The sequence below is a fragment of the Ascidiella aspersa genome, chromosome 4 (assembly GCF_963924565.1).
Source record: "Ascidiella aspersa chromosome 4, kaAscAspe10.2, whole genome shotgun sequence".
Classification (NCBI taxonomy): Eukaryota; Metazoa; Chordata; class Ascidiacea; order Phlebobranchia; family Ascidiidae; genus Ascidiella; species Ascidiella aspersa.
The window spans coordinates 24,899,557-24,912,603 of record NC_139450.1 but is presented as its reverse complement, the minus strand read 5'-3'; the positions used below and the strand labels follow the sequence as shown (position 1 = coordinate 24,912,603).

Genomic DNA, 13,047 nt, shown 5'->3' with positions numbered 1-13,047 from the left:
ACGCAAAATGTTGAGAAATACTGCTTACGACCATACCAGGTTGAATGCACCCGATCTCGTCCGATCTGGGAAGTTAAGCAACGTCGGGATTGTTTAGAACTTGGATGGGTGACCGCCTAGGAATACCAATTGTCGTAGGCACAATATGATTTATTTAAGTTTTTACATATTTAAATAGATTAAACCATAAATGTTGCCCAATACTGTCTACGACCATACCAGGTTGAATGCACCCGATCTCGTCCGATCTCGGAAGTTAAGCAACGTCGGGATTGGTTAGTACTTGGATGGGTGACCACCTAGGAATACCAATTGTCGTAGGCAAAATATGATTTATTTAAGTTTTTACTTTTTTAAATAGATTAGACGTAAAATGTTGATAAATACTGCTTACGACCATACCAGGTTGAATGCACCCGATCTCGTCCGATCTCGGAAGTTAAGCAACGTCGGGATTGGTTAGTACTTGGATGGGTGACCGCATAGGAATTCCAATTGTCATAGGCAAAATATGATTTATAAAATATATTTAAATGTTAACATTTTTGAAGATTTTAGACCAAAAAATGTTGACCAATACTGTCTACGACCATACCAGGTTGAATGCACCCGATCTCGTCCGATCTCGGAAGTTAAGCAACGTCGGGATTGGTTAGTACTTGGATGGGTGACCGCCTAGCAATACCAATTGTCATAGGCAAAATATTATTTTTAAAATATATTTAAATGTTAAAATTTTTAAAGATTCTAGACCAAAAAATGTTGACCAATACTGTCTACGACCAAACCAGGTTGAATGCACACGATCTCGTCCGATCTCGGAAGTTAAGCAACATCGGGATTGGTTGGTACTTGGATGGGGGACCGCCTAGGAATACCAATTGTGATAGGCAAAATATTATTTTTAAAATATATTTAAATGTTAGCATTTTAAAGATTTTAGACCAAAATATGTTTACCAACACTGTCTACGACCATACCAGGTTCAATGCACCCGATCTCGTCCGATCTCGGAAGTTAAGCAACGTTGGGATTGGTTAGTACTTGGATGGGTGACCGCCTAGGAATACCAATTGTCGTAGGCACAATATGATTTATTTAAGTTTTACATTTTTAAATAGATTAGACCATAAATGTTGACCAATACTGTCCACGACCATACCAGGTTGGATGCACACGATCTCGTCCGATTTCGAAAGTTAAGCAACGTCGGGATTGGTTAGTACTTGGATGGGTGACCGCCTAGGAATACCAATTGTCGTTGGCACAATATGATTTATTTAAGTTTTTGCATTTTTAAATAGATTAGACCATAAATGTTGACGATTACTGTCTACGACCATACCAGGTTGAATGCACCCGATCTCGTCCGATCTCGGAAGTTAATCAACGTCGGGATTGGTTAGTACTTGGATGGGTGACCGCCTAGGAATACCAATTGTCGTAGGCAAAATAAGATTTATTTAAGTTTTTACATTTTTAAATAGATTAATCCAAAAAATGTTGACCAATACTGGCTACGACCATACCTAGGAATACCAATTGTCGTTGGCACAATATGATTTATTTAAGTTTTTACATTTTTAAATTGATTAGACCATAAATGTTGACCAATACTGTCTACGACCATACCAGGTTGAATGCACCCGATCTCCTCCGATCTCGGAAGTTAAGCAACGTCGGGATTGGTTAGTACTTGGATGGGTGACCGCCTAGGAATACCAATTGTCGTAGGCAAAATATGATTTATTTAAGTTTTTATTTTTAAAATACAATAGACATAAAATGTTGAGAAATACTGTTTACGACCATACCAGGTTGAATGCATCCGATCTCGTCCGATCTCGGAAGTTAAGCAACGTCGGGATTGGTTAGTACTTGGATGGGTGACCGCCTAGGAATACCAATTGTCGAAGGCAAAATATGATTTTTAAAATATATTTAAATGTTAACATTTTTGAAGATTTTAGACCAAAAAATGTTGACCAATACTGTCTACGACCATACCAGGTTGAATGCACCCGATCTCGTCCGATCTCGGAAGTTAAGTAACGTCGGGATTGGTTAGTACTTGGATGGGTGACCGCCTAGCAATACCAATTGTCATAGGCAAAATATGATTTTTAAAATATATTTAAATGTTAACATTTTTGAAGATTTTAGACCAAAAAATGTTGACCAATACTGTCTACGACCATACCAGGTTGAATGCACCCGATCTCGTCCGATCTCGGAAGTTAAGTAACGTCGGGATTGGTTAGTACTTGGATGGGTGACCGCCTAGCAATACCAATTGTCATAGGCAAAATATGATTTTTAAAATATATTTAAATGTTAACATTTTTGAAGATTTTAGACCAAAAAATGTTGACCAATACTGGCTACGAACATACCAGGTTGAATGCACCCGATCTCGTCCGATCTCGGAAGTTAAGCAACGTCGGGATTGGTTAGTACTTGGATGGGTGACCGCCTAGGAATACCAATTGTCGTAGGCAAAATATGATTTATTTAAGTTTTTACATTTTTAAATAGATTAGACCTAAAAATGTTGCCCAATACTGTATACGACCATACCAGGTTGAATGCACCCCATCTCGTCCGATCTCGGAAGTTAAGCAACGTCGGGATTGGTTAGTACTTGGATGGGTGACCGCCTAGGAATACCAATTGTCGTAGGCACAATATGATTTGTTTAAGTTTTTACATTTTTAAATAGATTAGTCCATAAATGTTGACCAATACTGTCTACGACCATACCAGGTTGAATGCACCCGATCTCGTCCGATCTCGGAAGTTAAGCAACGTCGGGATTGGTTAGTACTTGGATGGGTGACCGCCTAGGAATACCAATTTTCGTAGGCAAAATATGATTTATTTAAGTTTTTACATTTTTAAATAGATTAGACCTAAAAATGTTGACCAATACTGGCTACGACCATACCAGGTTGAATGCACCCCATCTCGTCCGATCTCGGAAGTTAAGCAACGTCGGGATTGGTTAGTACTTGGATGGGTGACCGCCTAGGAATACCAATTGTCGTAGGCACAATATGATTTGTTTAAGTTTTTACATTTTTAAATAAATTAGACCATAAATGTTGACCAATACTGTCTACGACCATACCAGGTTGAATGCACCCGATCTCGTCCGATCTCGGAAGTTAAGCAAAGTCGGGATTGGTTAGTACTTGGATGGGTGACCGCCTAGGAATACCAATTGTCGTAGGCAAAATATGATTTATTTAAGTTTTTACTTTTTTAAATAGATTAGACGTAAAATGTTGAGAAATACTGCTTACGACCATACCAGGTTGAATGCACCCGATCTCGTCCGATCTCGGAAGTTAAGTAACGTCGGGATTGGTTAGTACTTGGATGGGTGACCGCCTAGCAATACCAATTGTCATAGGCAAAATATGATTTTTAAAATATATTTAAATGCTAACATTTTTAAAGATTTTAGACCAAAAAATGTTGACCAATACTGTCTACGACCATACCAGGTTGAATGCACCCGATCTCGTCCGATCTCGGAAGTTAAGCAACGTCGGGATTGGTTAGTACTTGGATGGGTGACCGCCTAGGAATACCAATTATCGTAGGCATAATATCATTTATTTAAGTTTTTACATTTTTAAATAGATTAGACCATAAATGTTGACCAATACTGTCTACGACCATACCAGGTTGAATACACCCGTTCTCGTCCGATCTCGGAAGTTAAGCAACGTCGGGATTGGTTAGTACTTGGATGGGTAACCGCCTAGGAATACCAATTGTCGTAGGCAAAATATAATTTATTTAAGTTTTTACATTTTTAAATAGATAAGACCAAAAAATGTTGACCAATACTGGCTACGAACATACCAGGTTGAATGCACCCGATCTCGTCCGATCTCGGAAGTTAAGCAACGTCGGGATTGGTTAGTACTTGGATGGGTGACCGCCTAGGAATACCAATTGTCGTAGGCAAAATATGATTTATTTAAGTTTTTACATTTTTAAATGGATTAGACCTAAAAATGTTGACCAATACTGCATACGACCATACCAGGTTGAATGCACCCCATCTCGTCCGATCTCGGAAGTTAAGCAACGTCGGGATTGGTTAGTACTTGGATGGGTGACCGCCTAGGAATACCAATTGTCTTAGGCACAATATGATTTGTTTAAGTTTTTACATTTTGAAATAGATTAGACCATAAATGTTGACCAATACTGTCCACGACCATACCAGGTTGAATGCACCCGATCTCGTCCGATCTCGGAAGTTAAGCAACGTCGGGATTGGTTAGTACTTGGATGGGTGACCGCCAGGAATACCAATTGTCGTAGGCAAAATATGATTTATTTAAGTTTTTACTTTTTTAAATAGATTAGACGTAAAATGTTGAGAAATACTGCTCACGACCATACCAGGTTGAATGCACCCGATCTCGTCCGATCTCGGAAGTTAAGTAACGTCGGGATTGGTTAGTACTTGGATGGGTGACCGCCTAGCAATACCAATTTTCATAGGCAAAATATGATTTTTAAAATATATTTAAATGTTAACATTTTTAAAGATTTTAGACCAAAAAATGTTGACCAATACTGTCTACGACCATACCAGGTTGAATGCACCCGATCTCGTCCGATCTCGGAAGTTAAACAACGTCGGGATTGGTTAGTACTTGGATGGGTGACCGCCTAGGAATACCAATTGTCGTAGGCATAATAACATTTAATTAAGTTTTTACATTTTTAAATAGATTAGACCATAAATATTGACCAATACTGTCTACGACCATACCAGGTTGAATGCACCCGATCTCGTCCGATCTCGGAAGTTAAGCAACGTCGGGATTGGTTAGTACTTGGATGGGTGACCGCCTAGGAATACCAATTGTCGTAGGCAAAATATGATTTATTTAAGTTTTTACATTTTTAAATAGATTAGACCAAAAAATGTTGACCAATACTGGCTACGAACATACCAGGTTGAATGCACCCGATCTCGTCCGATCTCGGAAGTTAAGCAACGTCGGGATTGGTTAGTACTTGGATGGGTGACCGCCTAGGAATACCAATTGTCGTAGGCAAAATATGATTTATTTAAGTTTTTACATTTTTAAATAGATTAGACCTAAAAATGTTGACCAATACTGCTTACGACCATACCAGGTTGAATGCACCCCATCTCGTCCGATCTCGGAAGTTAAGCAGCGTCGGGATTGGTTAGTACTTGGATGGGTGACCGCCTAGGAATACCAATTGTCGTAGGCACAATATGATTTGTTTAAGTTTTTACATTTTTAAATAGATTAGACCATAAATGTTGACCAATACTGTCTACGACCATACCAGGTTGAATGCACCCGATCTCGTCCGATCTCGGAAGTTAAGCAACGTCGGGATTGGTTAGTACTTGGATGGGTGACCGCCTAGGAATACCAATTGTCGTAGGCAAAATATGATTTATTTAAGTTTTTACTTTTTTAAATAGATTAGACGTAAAATGTTGAGAAATACTGCTTACGACCATACCAGGTTGAATGCACCCGATCTCGTCCGATCTCGGAAGTTAAGCAACGTCGGGATTGGTTAGTACTTGGATGGGTGACCGCATAGGAATTCCAATTGTCATAGGCAAAATATGATTTATAAAATATATTTAAATGTTAACATTTTTGAAGATTTTAGACCAAAAAATGTTGACCAATACTGTCTACGACCAAACCAGGTTGAATGCACACGATCTCGTCCGATCTCGGAAGTTAAGCAACATCGGGATTGGTTGCTACTTGGATGGGTGGCCGCCTAGGAATACCAATTGTCATAGGCAAAATATTATTTTTAAAATATATTTAAATGTTAGCATTTTAAAGATTTTAGACCAAAAAATGTTTACCAACACTGTCTACGACCATACCAGGTTCAATGCACCCGATCTCGTCCGATCTCGGAAGTTAAGCAACGTTGGGATTGGTGAGTACTTGGATGGGTGACCGCCTAGGAATACCAATTGTCGTAGGCACAATATGATTTATTTAAGTTTTACATTTTTAAATAGATTAGACCATAAATGTTGACCAATACTGTCCACGACCATACCAGGTTGAATGCACACGATCTCGTCCGATCTCGGAAGTTAAGCAACGTCGGGATTGGTTAGTACTTGGATGGGTGACCGCCTAGGAATACCAATTGTCGTAGGCAAAATATGATTTATTTAAGTTTTTATTTTTAAAATACAATAGACATAAAATGTTGAGAAATACTGCTTACGACCATACCAGGTTGAATGCATCCGATCTCGTCCGATCTCGGAAGTTAAGCAACGTCGGGATTGGTTAGTACTTGGATGGGTGACCGCCTAGGAATACCAATTGTCGAAGGCAAAATATGATTTTTAAAATATATTTAAATGTTAACATTTTTGAAGATTTTAGACCAAAAAATGTTGACCAATACTGTCTACGACCATACCAGGTTGAATGCACCCGATCTCGTCCGATCTCGGAAGTTAAGTAACGTCGGGATTGGTTAGTACTTGGATGGGTGACCGCCTAGCAATACCAATTGTCATAGGCAAAATATGATTTTTAAAATATATTTAAATGTTAACATTTTTGAAGATTTTAGACCAAAAAATGTTGACCAATACTGTCTACGACCATACCAGGTTGAATGCACCCGATCTCGTCCGATCTCGGAAGTTAAGTAACGTCGGGATTGGTTAGTACTTGGATGGGTGACCGCCTAGCAATACCAATTGTCATAGGCAAAATATGATTTTTAAAATATATTTAAATGTTAACATTTTTGAAGATTTTAGACCAAAAAATGTTGACCAATACTGGCTACGAACATACCAGGTTGAATGCACCCGATCTCGTCCGATCTCGGAAGTTAAGCAACGTCGGGATTGGTTAGTACTTGGATGGGTGACCGCCTAGGAATACCAATTGTCGTAGGCAAAATATGATTTATTTAAGTTTTTACATTTTTAAATAGATTAGACCTAAAAATGTTGCCCAATACTGCATACGACCATACCAGGTTGAATGCACCCCATCTCGTCCGATCTCGGAAGTTAAGCAACGTCGGGATTGGTTAGTACTTGGATGGGTGACCGCCTAGGAATACCAATTGTCGTAGGCACAATATGATTTGTTTAAGTTTTTACATTTTTAAATAGATTAGTCCATAAATGTTGACCAATACTGTCTACGACCATACCAGGTTGAATGCACCCGATCTCGTCCGATCTCGGAAGTTAAGCAACGTCGGGATTGGTTAGTACTTGGATGGGTGACCGCCTAGGAATACCAATTTTCGTAGGCAAAATATGATTTATTTAAGTTTTTACATTTTTAAATAGATTAGACCTAAAAATGTTGACCAATACTGGCTACGACCATACCAGGTTGAATGCACCCCATCTCGTCCGATCTCGGAAGTTAAGCAACGTCGGGATTGGTTAGTACTTGGATGGGTGACCGCCTAGGAATACCAATTGTCGTAGGCACAATATGATTTGTTTAAGTTTTTACATTTTTAAATAAATTAGACCATAAATGTTGACCAATACTGTCTACGACCATACCAGGTTGAATGCACCCGATCTCGTCCGATCTCGGAAGTTAAGCAAAGTCGGGATTGGTTAGTACTTGGATGGGTGACCGCCTAGGAATACCAATTGTCGTAGGCAAAATATGATTTATTTAAGTTTTTACTTTTTTAAATAGATTAGACGTAAAATGTTGAGAAATACTGCTTACGACCATACCAGGTTGAATGCACCCGATCTCGTCCGATCTCGGAAGTTAAGTAACGTCGGGATTGGTTAGTACTTGGATGGGTGACCGCCTAGCAATACCAATTGTCATAGGCAAAATATGATTTTTAAAATATATTTAAATGCTAACATTTTTAAAGATTTTAGACCAAAAAATGTTGACCAATACTGTCTACGACCATACCAGGTTGAATGCACCCGATCTCGTCCGATCTCGGAAGTTAAGCAACGTCGGGATTGGTTAGTACTTGGATGGGTGACCGCCTAGGAATACCAATTATCGTAGGCATAATATCATTTATTTAAGTTTTTACATTTTTAAATAGATTAGACCATAAATGTTGACCAATACTGTCTACGACCATACCAGGTTGAATACACCCGTTCTCGTCCGATCTCGGAAGTTAAGCAACGTCGGGATTGGTTAGTACTTGGATGGGTAACCGCCTAGGAATACCAATTGTCGTAGGCAAAATATAATTTATTTAAGTTTTTACATTTTTAAATAGATAAGACCAAAAAATGTTGACCAATACTGGCTACGAACATACCAGGTTGAATGCACCCGATCTCGTCCGATCTCGGAAGTTAAGCAACGTCGGGATTGGTTAGTACTTGGATGGGTGACCGCCTAGGAATACCAATTGTCGTAGGCAAAATATGATTTATTTAAGTTTTTACATTTTTAAATGGATTAGACCTAAAAATGTTGACCAATACTGCATACGACCATACCAGGTTGAATGCACCCCATCTCGTCCGATCTCGGAAGTTAAGCAACGTCGGGATTGGTTAGTACTTGGATGGGTGACCGCCTAGGAATACCAATTGTCTTAGGCACAATATGATTTGTTTAAGTTTTTACATTTTGAAATAGATTAGACCATAAATGTTGACCAATACTGTCCACGACCATACCAGGTTGAATGCACCCGATCTCGTCCGATCTCGGAAGTTAAGCAACGTCGGGATTGGTTAGTACTTGGATGGGTGACCGCCAGGAATACCAATTGTCGTAGGCAAAATATGATTTATTTAAGTTTTTACTTTTTTAAATAGATTAGACGTAAAATGTTGAGAAATACTGCTCACGACCATACCAGGTTGAATGCACCCGATCTCGTCCGATCTCGGAAGTTAAGTAACGTCGGGATTGGTTAGTACTTGGATGGGTGACCGCCTAGCAATACCAATTTTCATAGGCAAAATATGATTTTTAAAATATATTTAAATGTTAACATTTTTAAAGATTTTAGACCAAAAAATGTTGACCAATACTGTCTACGACCATACCAGGTTGAATGCACCCGATCTCGTCCGATCTCGGAAGTTAAACAACGTCGGGATTGGTTAGTACTTGGATGGGTGACCGCCTAGGAATACCAATTGTCGTAGGCATAATAACATTTAATTAAGTTTTTACATTTTTAAATAGATTAGACCATAAATATTGACCAATACTGTCTACGACCATACCAGGTTGAATGCACCCGATCTCGTCCGATCTCGGAAGTTAAGCAACGTCGGGATTGGTTAGTACTTGGATGGGTGACCGCCTAGGAATACCAATTGTCGTAGGCAAAATATGATTTATTTAAGTTTTTACATTTTTAAATAGATTAGACCAAAAAATGTTGACCAATACTGGCTACGAACATACCAGGTTGAATGCACCCGATCTCGTCCGATCTCGGAAGTTAAGCAACGTCGGGATTGGTTAGTACTTGGATGGGTGACCGCCTAGGAATACCAATTGTCGTAGGCAAAATATGATTTATTTAAGTTTTTACATTTTTAAATAGATTAGACCTAAAAATGTTGACCAATACTGCTTACGACCATACCAGGTTGAATGCACCCCATCTCGTCCGATCTCGGAAGTTAAGCAGCGTCGGGATTGGTTAGTACTTGGATGGGTGACCGCCTAGGAATACCAATTGTCGTAGGCACAATATGATTTGTTTAAGTTTTTACATTTTTAAATAGATTAGACCATAAATGTTGACCAATACTGTATACGACCATACCAGGTTGAATGCACCCGATCTCGTCCGATCTCGGAAGTTAAGCAACGTCGGGATTGGTTAGTACTTGGATGGGTGACCGCCTAGGAATACCAATTGTCGTAGGCAAAATATGATTTATTTAAGTTTTTACTTTTTTAAATAGATTAGACGTAAAATGTTGAGAAATACTGCTTACGACCATACCAGGTTGAATGCACCCGATCTCGTCCGATCTCGGAAGTTAAGCAACGTCGGGATTGGTTAGTACTTGGATGGGTGACCGCATAGGAATTCCAATTGTCATAGGCAAAATATGATTTATAAAATATATTTAAATGTTAACATTTTTGAAGATTTTAGACCAAAAAATGTTGACCAATACTGTCTACGACCAAACCAGGTTGAATGCACACGATCTCGTCCGATCTCGGAAGTTAAGCAACATCGGGATTGGTTGCTACTTGGATGGGTGACCGCCTAGGAATACCAATTGTCATAGGCAAAATATTATTTTTAAAATATATTTAAATGTTAGCATTTTAAAGATTTTAGACCAAAAAATGTTTACCAACACTGTCTACGACCATACCAGGTTCAATGCACCCGATCTCGTCCGATCTCGGAAGTTAAGCAACGTTGGGATTGGTGAGTACTTGGATGGGTGACCGCCTAGGAATACCAATTGTCGTAAGCACAATATGATTTATTTAAGTTTTACATTTTTAAATAGATTAGACCATAAATGTTGACCAATACTGTCCACGACCATACCAGGTTGAATGCACACGATCTCGTCCGATCTCGGAAGTTAAGCAACGTCGGGATTGGTTAGTACTTGGATGGGTGACCGCCTAGGAATACCAATTGTCGTAGGCACAATATGATTTATTTAAGTTTTTACATTTTTAAATAGATTAGACCATAAATGTTGACGATTACTGTCTACGACCATACCAGGTTGAATGCACCCGATCTCGTCCGATCTCGGAAGTTAAGCAACGTCGGGATTGGTTAGTACTTGGATGGGTGACCGCCTAGGAAACCCAATTATCGTAGGCAAAATAAGATTTATTTAAGTTTTTACATTTTTAAATAGATTAGACCAAAAAATGTTGACCAATACTGGCTACGACCATACCTAGGAATACCAATTGTCGTAGGCACAATATGATTTATTTAAGTTTTTACATTTTTAAATTGATTAGACCATAAATGTTGACCAATACTGTCTACGACCATACCAGGTTGAATGCACCCGATCTCCTCCGATCTCGGAAGTTAAGCAACGTCGGGATTGGTTAGTACTTGGATGGGTGACCGCCTAGGAATACCAATTGTCGTAGGCAAAATACGATTTATTTAAGTTTTTATTTTTAAAATAGAATAGACATAAAATGTTGAGAAATACTGCTTACGACCATACCAGGTTGAATGCATCCGATCTCGTCCGATCTCGGAAGTTAAGCAACGTCGGGATTGGTTAGTACTTGGATGGGTGACCGCCTAGGAATACCAATTGTCGTAGGCAAAATATGATTTATTTAAGTTTTTACATTTTTAAATAGATTAGACCATAAAATGTTGACCAATACTGGCTGCGACCATACCAGGTTGAATGCACCCGATCTCGTCCGATCTCGGAAGTTAAGCAACGTCGGGATTGCTTAGTACTTGGATGGGTGACCGCCTAGGAATACCAATTGTCGTAGGCAAAATATGATTTATTTAAGTTTTTACATTTTTAAATAGATTAGACCATAAAATGTTGACCAATACTGGCTGCGACCATACCAGGTTGAATGCACCCGATCTCGTCCGATCTCGGAAGTTAAGCAACGTCGGGATTGCTTAGTACTTGGATGGGTGACCGCCTAGGAATACCAATTGTCGTAGGCAAGATATGATTTATTTAAGTTTTTACATTTTTAAATAGATTAGACCTAAAAATGTTGACCAATACTGCATACGACCATACCAGGTTGAATGCACCCCATCTCGTCCGATCTCGGAAGTTAAGCAACGTCGGGATTGGTTAGTACTTGGATGGGTGACCGCCTAGGAATACCAATTGTCGTAGGCACAATATGATTTGTTTAAGTTTTTACATTTTTAAATAGATTAGACCATAAATGTTGACCAATACTGTCTACGACCATACCAGGTTGAATGCACCCGATCTCGTCCGATCTCGGAAGTTAAGCAACGTCGGGATTGGTTAGTACTTGGATGGGTGACCGCCTAGGAATACCAATTGTCGTAGGCAAAATATGATTTATTTAAGTTTTTACTTTTTTAAATAGATTAGACGTAAAATGTTGAGAAATACTGCTTACGACCATACCAGGTTGAATGCACCCGATCTCGTCCGATCTCGGAAGTTAAGCAACGTCGGGATTGGTTAGTACTTGGATGGGTGACCGCATAGGAATTCCAATTGTCATAGGCAAAATATGATTTATAAAATATATTTAAATGTTAACATTTTTGAAGATTTTAGACCAAAAAATGTTGACCAATACTGTCTACGACCAAACCAGGTTGAATGCACACGATCTCGTCCGATCTCGGAAGTTAAGCAACATCGGGATTGGTTGCTACTTGGATGGGTGACCGCCTAGGAATACCAATTGTCATAGGCAAAATATTATTTTTAAAATATATTTAAATGTTAGCATTTTAAAGATTTTAGACCAAAAAATGTTTACCAACACTGTCTACGACCATACCAGGTTCAATGCACCCGATCTCGTCCGATCTCGGAAGTTAAGCAACGTTGGGATTGGTGAGTACTTGGATGGGTGACCGCCTAGGAATACCAATTGTCGTAGGCACAATATGATTTATTTAAGTTTTACATTTTTAAATAGATTAGACCATCAATGTTGACCAATACTGTCCACGATCATACCAGGTTGAATGCACACGATCTCGTCTGATCTCGGAAGTTAAGCAACGTCGGGATTGGTTAGTACTTGCATGGGTGACCGCCTAGGAATACCAATTGTCGTAGGCACAATATGATTTATTTAAGTTTTTACATTTTTAAATAGATTAGACCAAAAAATGTTGACCAATACTGGCTACGAACATACCAGGTTGAATGCACCCGATCTCGTCCGATCTCGGAAGTTAAGCAACGTCGGGATTGCTTAGTACTTGGATGGGTGACCGCCTAGGAATACCAATTGTCGTAGGCACAATATGATTTGTTTAAGTTTTTACATTTTTAAATAGATTAGACCATAAATGTTGACCAAT

General features: G+C 39.0%; 34 non-coding genes and 35 pseudogenes across 34 annotated transcripts; all 69 read left to right on the top strand.

Moving 5' to 3' along the window:
• Positions 1-22: 22 nt before the first annotated feature.
• LOC146156719 (5S ribosomal RNA) lies at positions 23-141 on the top strand (annotated as a pseudogene).
• A 64-nt stretch (positions 142-205) lies between these two features.
• LOC146156718 (5S ribosomal RNA) lies at positions 206-324 on the top strand. Its single transcript, XR_014495815.1, has one exon. It is a non-coding gene; the product is annotated as a 5S ribosomal RNA (ribosomal RNA).
• A 64-nt stretch (positions 325-388) lies between these two features.
• Positions 389-507, top strand: LOC146156717 (5S ribosomal RNA). Its single transcript, XR_014497927.1, has one exon. It is a non-coding gene; the product is annotated as a 5S ribosomal RNA (ribosomal RNA).
• Positions 508-581: 74 nt separating this feature from the next.
• On the top strand, positions 582-700 carry LOC146156716 (5S ribosomal RNA; annotated as a pseudogene).
• Positions 701-774: 74 nt separating this feature from the next.
• LOC146156715 (5S ribosomal RNA) lies at positions 775-893 on the top strand (annotated as a pseudogene).
• Positions 894-966: 73 nt separating this feature from the next.
• Positions 967-1,085, top strand: LOC146156714 (5S ribosomal RNA). The gene has a single exon (XR_014497556.1). It is a non-coding gene; the product is annotated as a 5S ribosomal RNA (ribosomal RNA).
• A 63-nt stretch (positions 1,086-1,148) lies between these two features.
• On the top strand, positions 1,149-1,267 carry LOC146156713 (5S ribosomal RNA; annotated as a pseudogene).
• A 64-nt stretch (positions 1,268-1,331) lies between these two features.
• LOC146156712 (5S ribosomal RNA) lies at positions 1,332-1,450 on the top strand. Its single transcript, XR_014496384.1, has one exon. It is a non-coding gene; the product is annotated as a 5S ribosomal RNA (ribosomal RNA).
• Positions 1,451-1,618: 168 nt separating this feature from the next.
• On the top strand, positions 1,619-1,737 carry LOC146156711 (5S ribosomal RNA). The gene has a single exon (XR_014496102.1). It is a non-coding gene; the product is annotated as a 5S ribosomal RNA (ribosomal RNA).
• Positions 1,738-1,800: 63 nt separating this feature from the next.
• LOC146156710 (5S ribosomal RNA) lies at positions 1,801-1,919 on the top strand (annotated as a pseudogene).
• A 74-nt stretch (positions 1,920-1,993) lies between these two features.
• LOC146156709 (5S ribosomal RNA) lies at positions 1,994-2,112 on the top strand (annotated as a pseudogene).
• A 74-nt stretch (positions 2,113-2,186) lies between these two features.
• On the top strand, positions 2,187-2,305 carry LOC146156708 (5S ribosomal RNA; annotated as a pseudogene).
• A 74-nt stretch (positions 2,306-2,379) lies between these two features.
• On the top strand, positions 2,380-2,498 carry LOC146156707 (5S ribosomal RNA). The gene has a single exon (XR_014498320.1). It is a non-coding gene; the product is annotated as a 5S ribosomal RNA (ribosomal RNA).
• Positions 2,499-2,563: 65 nt separating this feature from the next.
• On the top strand, positions 2,564-2,682 carry LOC146156706 (5S ribosomal RNA; annotated as a pseudogene).
• Positions 2,683-2,746: 64 nt separating this feature from the next.
• Positions 2,747-2,865, top strand: LOC146156705 (5S ribosomal RNA). The gene has a single exon (XR_014497171.1). It is a non-coding gene; the product is annotated as a 5S ribosomal RNA (ribosomal RNA).
• Positions 2,866-2,930: 65 nt separating this feature from the next.
• Positions 2,931-3,049, top strand: LOC146156704 (5S ribosomal RNA; annotated as a pseudogene).
• A 64-nt stretch (positions 3,050-3,113) lies between these two features.
• Positions 3,114-3,232, top strand: LOC146156703 (5S ribosomal RNA). Its single transcript, XR_014496841.1, has one exon. It is a non-coding gene; the product is annotated as a 5S ribosomal RNA (ribosomal RNA).
• Positions 3,233-3,296: 64 nt separating this feature from the next.
• Positions 3,297-3,415, top strand: LOC146156702 (5S ribosomal RNA; annotated as a pseudogene).
• Positions 3,416-3,489: 74 nt separating this feature from the next.
• On the top strand, positions 3,490-3,608 carry LOC146156701 (5S ribosomal RNA). Its single transcript, XR_014496129.1, has one exon. It is a non-coding gene; the product is annotated as a 5S ribosomal RNA (ribosomal RNA).
• Positions 3,609-3,672: 64 nt separating this feature from the next.
• Positions 3,673-3,791, top strand: LOC146156700 (5S ribosomal RNA). Its single transcript, XR_014497477.1, has one exon. It is a non-coding gene; the product is annotated as a 5S ribosomal RNA (ribosomal RNA).
• Positions 3,792-3,856: 65 nt separating this feature from the next.
• Positions 3,857-3,975, top strand: LOC146156699 (5S ribosomal RNA). The gene has a single exon (XR_014498319.1). It is a non-coding gene; the product is annotated as a 5S ribosomal RNA (ribosomal RNA).
• Positions 3,976-4,040: 65 nt separating this feature from the next.
• On the top strand, positions 4,041-4,159 carry LOC146156698 (5S ribosomal RNA; annotated as a pseudogene).
• Positions 4,160-4,223: 64 nt separating this feature from the next.
• Positions 4,224-4,341, top strand: LOC146156697 (5S ribosomal RNA; annotated as a pseudogene).
• A 64-nt stretch (positions 4,342-4,405) lies between these two features.
• Positions 4,406-4,524, top strand: LOC146156696 (5S ribosomal RNA; annotated as a pseudogene).
• Positions 4,525-4,598: 74 nt separating this feature from the next.
• LOC146156695 (5S ribosomal RNA) lies at positions 4,599-4,717 on the top strand. The gene has a single exon (XR_014495661.1). It is a non-coding gene; the product is annotated as a 5S ribosomal RNA (ribosomal RNA).
• Positions 4,718-4,781: 64 nt separating this feature from the next.
• Positions 4,782-4,900, top strand: LOC146156694 (5S ribosomal RNA). Its single transcript, XR_014495394.1, has one exon. It is a non-coding gene; the product is annotated as a 5S ribosomal RNA (ribosomal RNA).
• A 65-nt stretch (positions 4,901-4,965) lies between these two features.
• On the top strand, positions 4,966-5,084 carry LOC146156693 (5S ribosomal RNA). The gene has a single exon (XR_014498317.1). It is a non-coding gene; the product is annotated as a 5S ribosomal RNA (ribosomal RNA).
• A 65-nt stretch (positions 5,085-5,149) lies between these two features.
• On the top strand, positions 5,150-5,268 carry LOC146156692 (5S ribosomal RNA; annotated as a pseudogene).
• Positions 5,269-5,332: 64 nt separating this feature from the next.
• Positions 5,333-5,451, top strand: LOC146156691 (5S ribosomal RNA). Its single transcript, XR_014495392.1, has one exon. It is a non-coding gene; the product is annotated as a 5S ribosomal RNA (ribosomal RNA).
• A 64-nt stretch (positions 5,452-5,515) lies between these two features.
• LOC146156690 (5S ribosomal RNA) lies at positions 5,516-5,634 on the top strand. The gene has a single exon (XR_014497926.1). It is a non-coding gene; the product is annotated as a 5S ribosomal RNA (ribosomal RNA).
• Positions 5,635-5,708: 74 nt separating this feature from the next.
• On the top strand, positions 5,709-5,827 carry LOC146156689 (5S ribosomal RNA; annotated as a pseudogene).
• A 73-nt stretch (positions 5,828-5,900) lies between these two features.
• LOC146156688 (5S ribosomal RNA) lies at positions 5,901-6,019 on the top strand. Its single transcript, XR_014498483.1, has one exon. It is a non-coding gene; the product is annotated as a 5S ribosomal RNA (ribosomal RNA).
• Positions 6,020-6,082: 63 nt separating this feature from the next.
• LOC146156687 (5S ribosomal RNA) lies at positions 6,083-6,201 on the top strand (annotated as a pseudogene).
• Positions 6,202-6,264: 63 nt separating this feature from the next.
• LOC146156686 (5S ribosomal RNA) lies at positions 6,265-6,383 on the top strand (annotated as a pseudogene).
• A 74-nt stretch (positions 6,384-6,457) lies between these two features.
• On the top strand, positions 6,458-6,576 carry LOC146156685 (5S ribosomal RNA; annotated as a pseudogene).
• Positions 6,577-6,650: 74 nt separating this feature from the next.
• Positions 6,651-6,769, top strand: LOC146156684 (5S ribosomal RNA; annotated as a pseudogene).
• Positions 6,770-6,843: 74 nt separating this feature from the next.
• Positions 6,844-6,962, top strand: LOC146156683 (5S ribosomal RNA). The gene has a single exon (XR_014498316.1). It is a non-coding gene; the product is annotated as a 5S ribosomal RNA (ribosomal RNA).
• A 65-nt stretch (positions 6,963-7,027) lies between these two features.
• On the top strand, positions 7,028-7,146 carry LOC146156682 (5S ribosomal RNA; annotated as a pseudogene).
• Positions 7,147-7,210: 64 nt separating this feature from the next.
• On the top strand, positions 7,211-7,329 carry LOC146156681 (5S ribosomal RNA). Its single transcript, XR_014497170.1, has one exon. It is a non-coding gene; the product is annotated as a 5S ribosomal RNA (ribosomal RNA).
• Positions 7,330-7,394: 65 nt separating this feature from the next.
• On the top strand, positions 7,395-7,513 carry LOC146156680 (5S ribosomal RNA; annotated as a pseudogene).
• A 64-nt stretch (positions 7,514-7,577) lies between these two features.
• Positions 7,578-7,696, top strand: LOC146156679 (5S ribosomal RNA). The gene has a single exon (XR_014496840.1). It is a non-coding gene; the product is annotated as a 5S ribosomal RNA (ribosomal RNA).
• Positions 7,697-7,760: 64 nt separating this feature from the next.
• On the top strand, positions 7,761-7,879 carry LOC146156678 (5S ribosomal RNA; annotated as a pseudogene).
• A 74-nt stretch (positions 7,880-7,953) lies between these two features.
• LOC146156677 (5S ribosomal RNA) lies at positions 7,954-8,072 on the top strand. Its single transcript, XR_014496128.1, has one exon. It is a non-coding gene; the product is annotated as a 5S ribosomal RNA (ribosomal RNA).
• Positions 8,073-8,136: 64 nt separating this feature from the next.
• LOC146156676 (5S ribosomal RNA) lies at positions 8,137-8,255 on the top strand. The gene has a single exon (XR_014497476.1). It is a non-coding gene; the product is annotated as a 5S ribosomal RNA (ribosomal RNA).
• A 65-nt stretch (positions 8,256-8,320) lies between these two features.
• On the top strand, positions 8,321-8,439 carry LOC146156675 (5S ribosomal RNA). The gene has a single exon (XR_014498315.1). It is a non-coding gene; the product is annotated as a 5S ribosomal RNA (ribosomal RNA).
• A 65-nt stretch (positions 8,440-8,504) lies between these two features.
• On the top strand, positions 8,505-8,623 carry LOC146156674 (5S ribosomal RNA; annotated as a pseudogene).
• Positions 8,624-8,687: 64 nt separating this feature from the next.
• On the top strand, positions 8,688-8,805 carry LOC146156673 (5S ribosomal RNA; annotated as a pseudogene).
• A 64-nt stretch (positions 8,806-8,869) lies between these two features.
• Positions 8,870-8,988, top strand: LOC146156672 (5S ribosomal RNA; annotated as a pseudogene).
• A 74-nt stretch (positions 8,989-9,062) lies between these two features.
• Positions 9,063-9,181, top strand: LOC146156671 (5S ribosomal RNA). Its single transcript, XR_014495660.1, has one exon. It is a non-coding gene; the product is annotated as a 5S ribosomal RNA (ribosomal RNA).
• Positions 9,182-9,245: 64 nt separating this feature from the next.
• On the top strand, positions 9,246-9,364 carry LOC146156670 (5S ribosomal RNA). Its single transcript, XR_014495391.1, has one exon. It is a non-coding gene; the product is annotated as a 5S ribosomal RNA (ribosomal RNA).
• Positions 9,365-9,429: 65 nt separating this feature from the next.
• On the top strand, positions 9,430-9,548 carry LOC146156669 (5S ribosomal RNA). The gene has a single exon (XR_014498314.1). It is a non-coding gene; the product is annotated as a 5S ribosomal RNA (ribosomal RNA).
• Positions 9,549-9,613: 65 nt separating this feature from the next.
• On the top strand, positions 9,614-9,732 carry LOC146156668 (5S ribosomal RNA; annotated as a pseudogene).
• A 64-nt stretch (positions 9,733-9,796) lies between these two features.
• LOC146156667 (5S ribosomal RNA) lies at positions 9,797-9,915 on the top strand. Its single transcript, XR_014496668.1, has one exon. It is a non-coding gene; the product is annotated as a 5S ribosomal RNA (ribosomal RNA).
• Positions 9,916-9,979: 64 nt separating this feature from the next.
• Positions 9,980-10,098, top strand: LOC146156666 (5S ribosomal RNA). The gene has a single exon (XR_014497925.1). It is a non-coding gene; the product is annotated as a 5S ribosomal RNA (ribosomal RNA).
• Positions 10,099-10,172: 74 nt separating this feature from the next.
• LOC146156665 (5S ribosomal RNA) lies at positions 10,173-10,291 on the top strand (annotated as a pseudogene).
• Positions 10,292-10,364: 73 nt separating this feature from the next.
• On the top strand, positions 10,365-10,483 carry LOC146156664 (5S ribosomal RNA; annotated as a pseudogene).
• A 63-nt stretch (positions 10,484-10,546) lies between these two features.
• LOC146156663 (5S ribosomal RNA) lies at positions 10,547-10,665 on the top strand (annotated as a pseudogene).
• Positions 10,666-10,729: 64 nt separating this feature from the next.
• Positions 10,730-10,848, top strand: LOC146156662 (5S ribosomal RNA). Its single transcript, XR_014496478.1, has one exon. It is a non-coding gene; the product is annotated as a 5S ribosomal RNA (ribosomal RNA).
• Positions 10,849-11,016: 168 nt separating this feature from the next.
• Positions 11,017-11,135, top strand: LOC146156661 (5S ribosomal RNA). The gene has a single exon (XR_014496101.1). It is a non-coding gene; the product is annotated as a 5S ribosomal RNA (ribosomal RNA).
• A 63-nt stretch (positions 11,136-11,198) lies between these two features.
• LOC146156660 (5S ribosomal RNA) lies at positions 11,199-11,317 on the top strand. Its single transcript, XR_014496747.1, has one exon. It is a non-coding gene; the product is annotated as a 5S ribosomal RNA (ribosomal RNA).
• Positions 11,318-11,382: 65 nt separating this feature from the next.
• On the top strand, positions 11,383-11,501 carry LOC146156659 (5S ribosomal RNA; annotated as a pseudogene).
• Positions 11,502-11,566: 65 nt separating this feature from the next.
• On the top strand, positions 11,567-11,685 carry LOC146156658 (5S ribosomal RNA; annotated as a pseudogene).
• Positions 11,686-11,750: 65 nt separating this feature from the next.
• LOC146156657 (5S ribosomal RNA) lies at positions 11,751-11,869 on the top strand (annotated as a pseudogene).
• Positions 11,870-11,933: 64 nt separating this feature from the next.
• LOC146156656 (5S ribosomal RNA) lies at positions 11,934-12,052 on the top strand. The gene has a single exon (XR_014495390.1). It is a non-coding gene; the product is annotated as a 5S ribosomal RNA (ribosomal RNA).
• A 64-nt stretch (positions 12,053-12,116) lies between these two features.
• Positions 12,117-12,235, top strand: LOC146156655 (5S ribosomal RNA). Its single transcript, XR_014497924.1, has one exon. It is a non-coding gene; the product is annotated as a 5S ribosomal RNA (ribosomal RNA).
• A 74-nt stretch (positions 12,236-12,309) lies between these two features.
• Positions 12,310-12,428, top strand: LOC146156654 (5S ribosomal RNA; annotated as a pseudogene).
• A 73-nt stretch (positions 12,429-12,501) lies between these two features.
• Positions 12,502-12,620, top strand: LOC146156653 (5S ribosomal RNA). Its single transcript, XR_014498482.1, has one exon. It is a non-coding gene; the product is annotated as a 5S ribosomal RNA (ribosomal RNA).
• A 63-nt stretch (positions 12,621-12,683) lies between these two features.
• Positions 12,684-12,802, top strand: LOC146156652 (5S ribosomal RNA; annotated as a pseudogene).
• A 65-nt stretch (positions 12,803-12,867) lies between these two features.
• On the top strand, positions 12,868-12,986 carry LOC146156651 (5S ribosomal RNA; annotated as a pseudogene).
• The last annotated feature ends 61 nt before the right edge of the window (positions 12,987-13,047 follow it).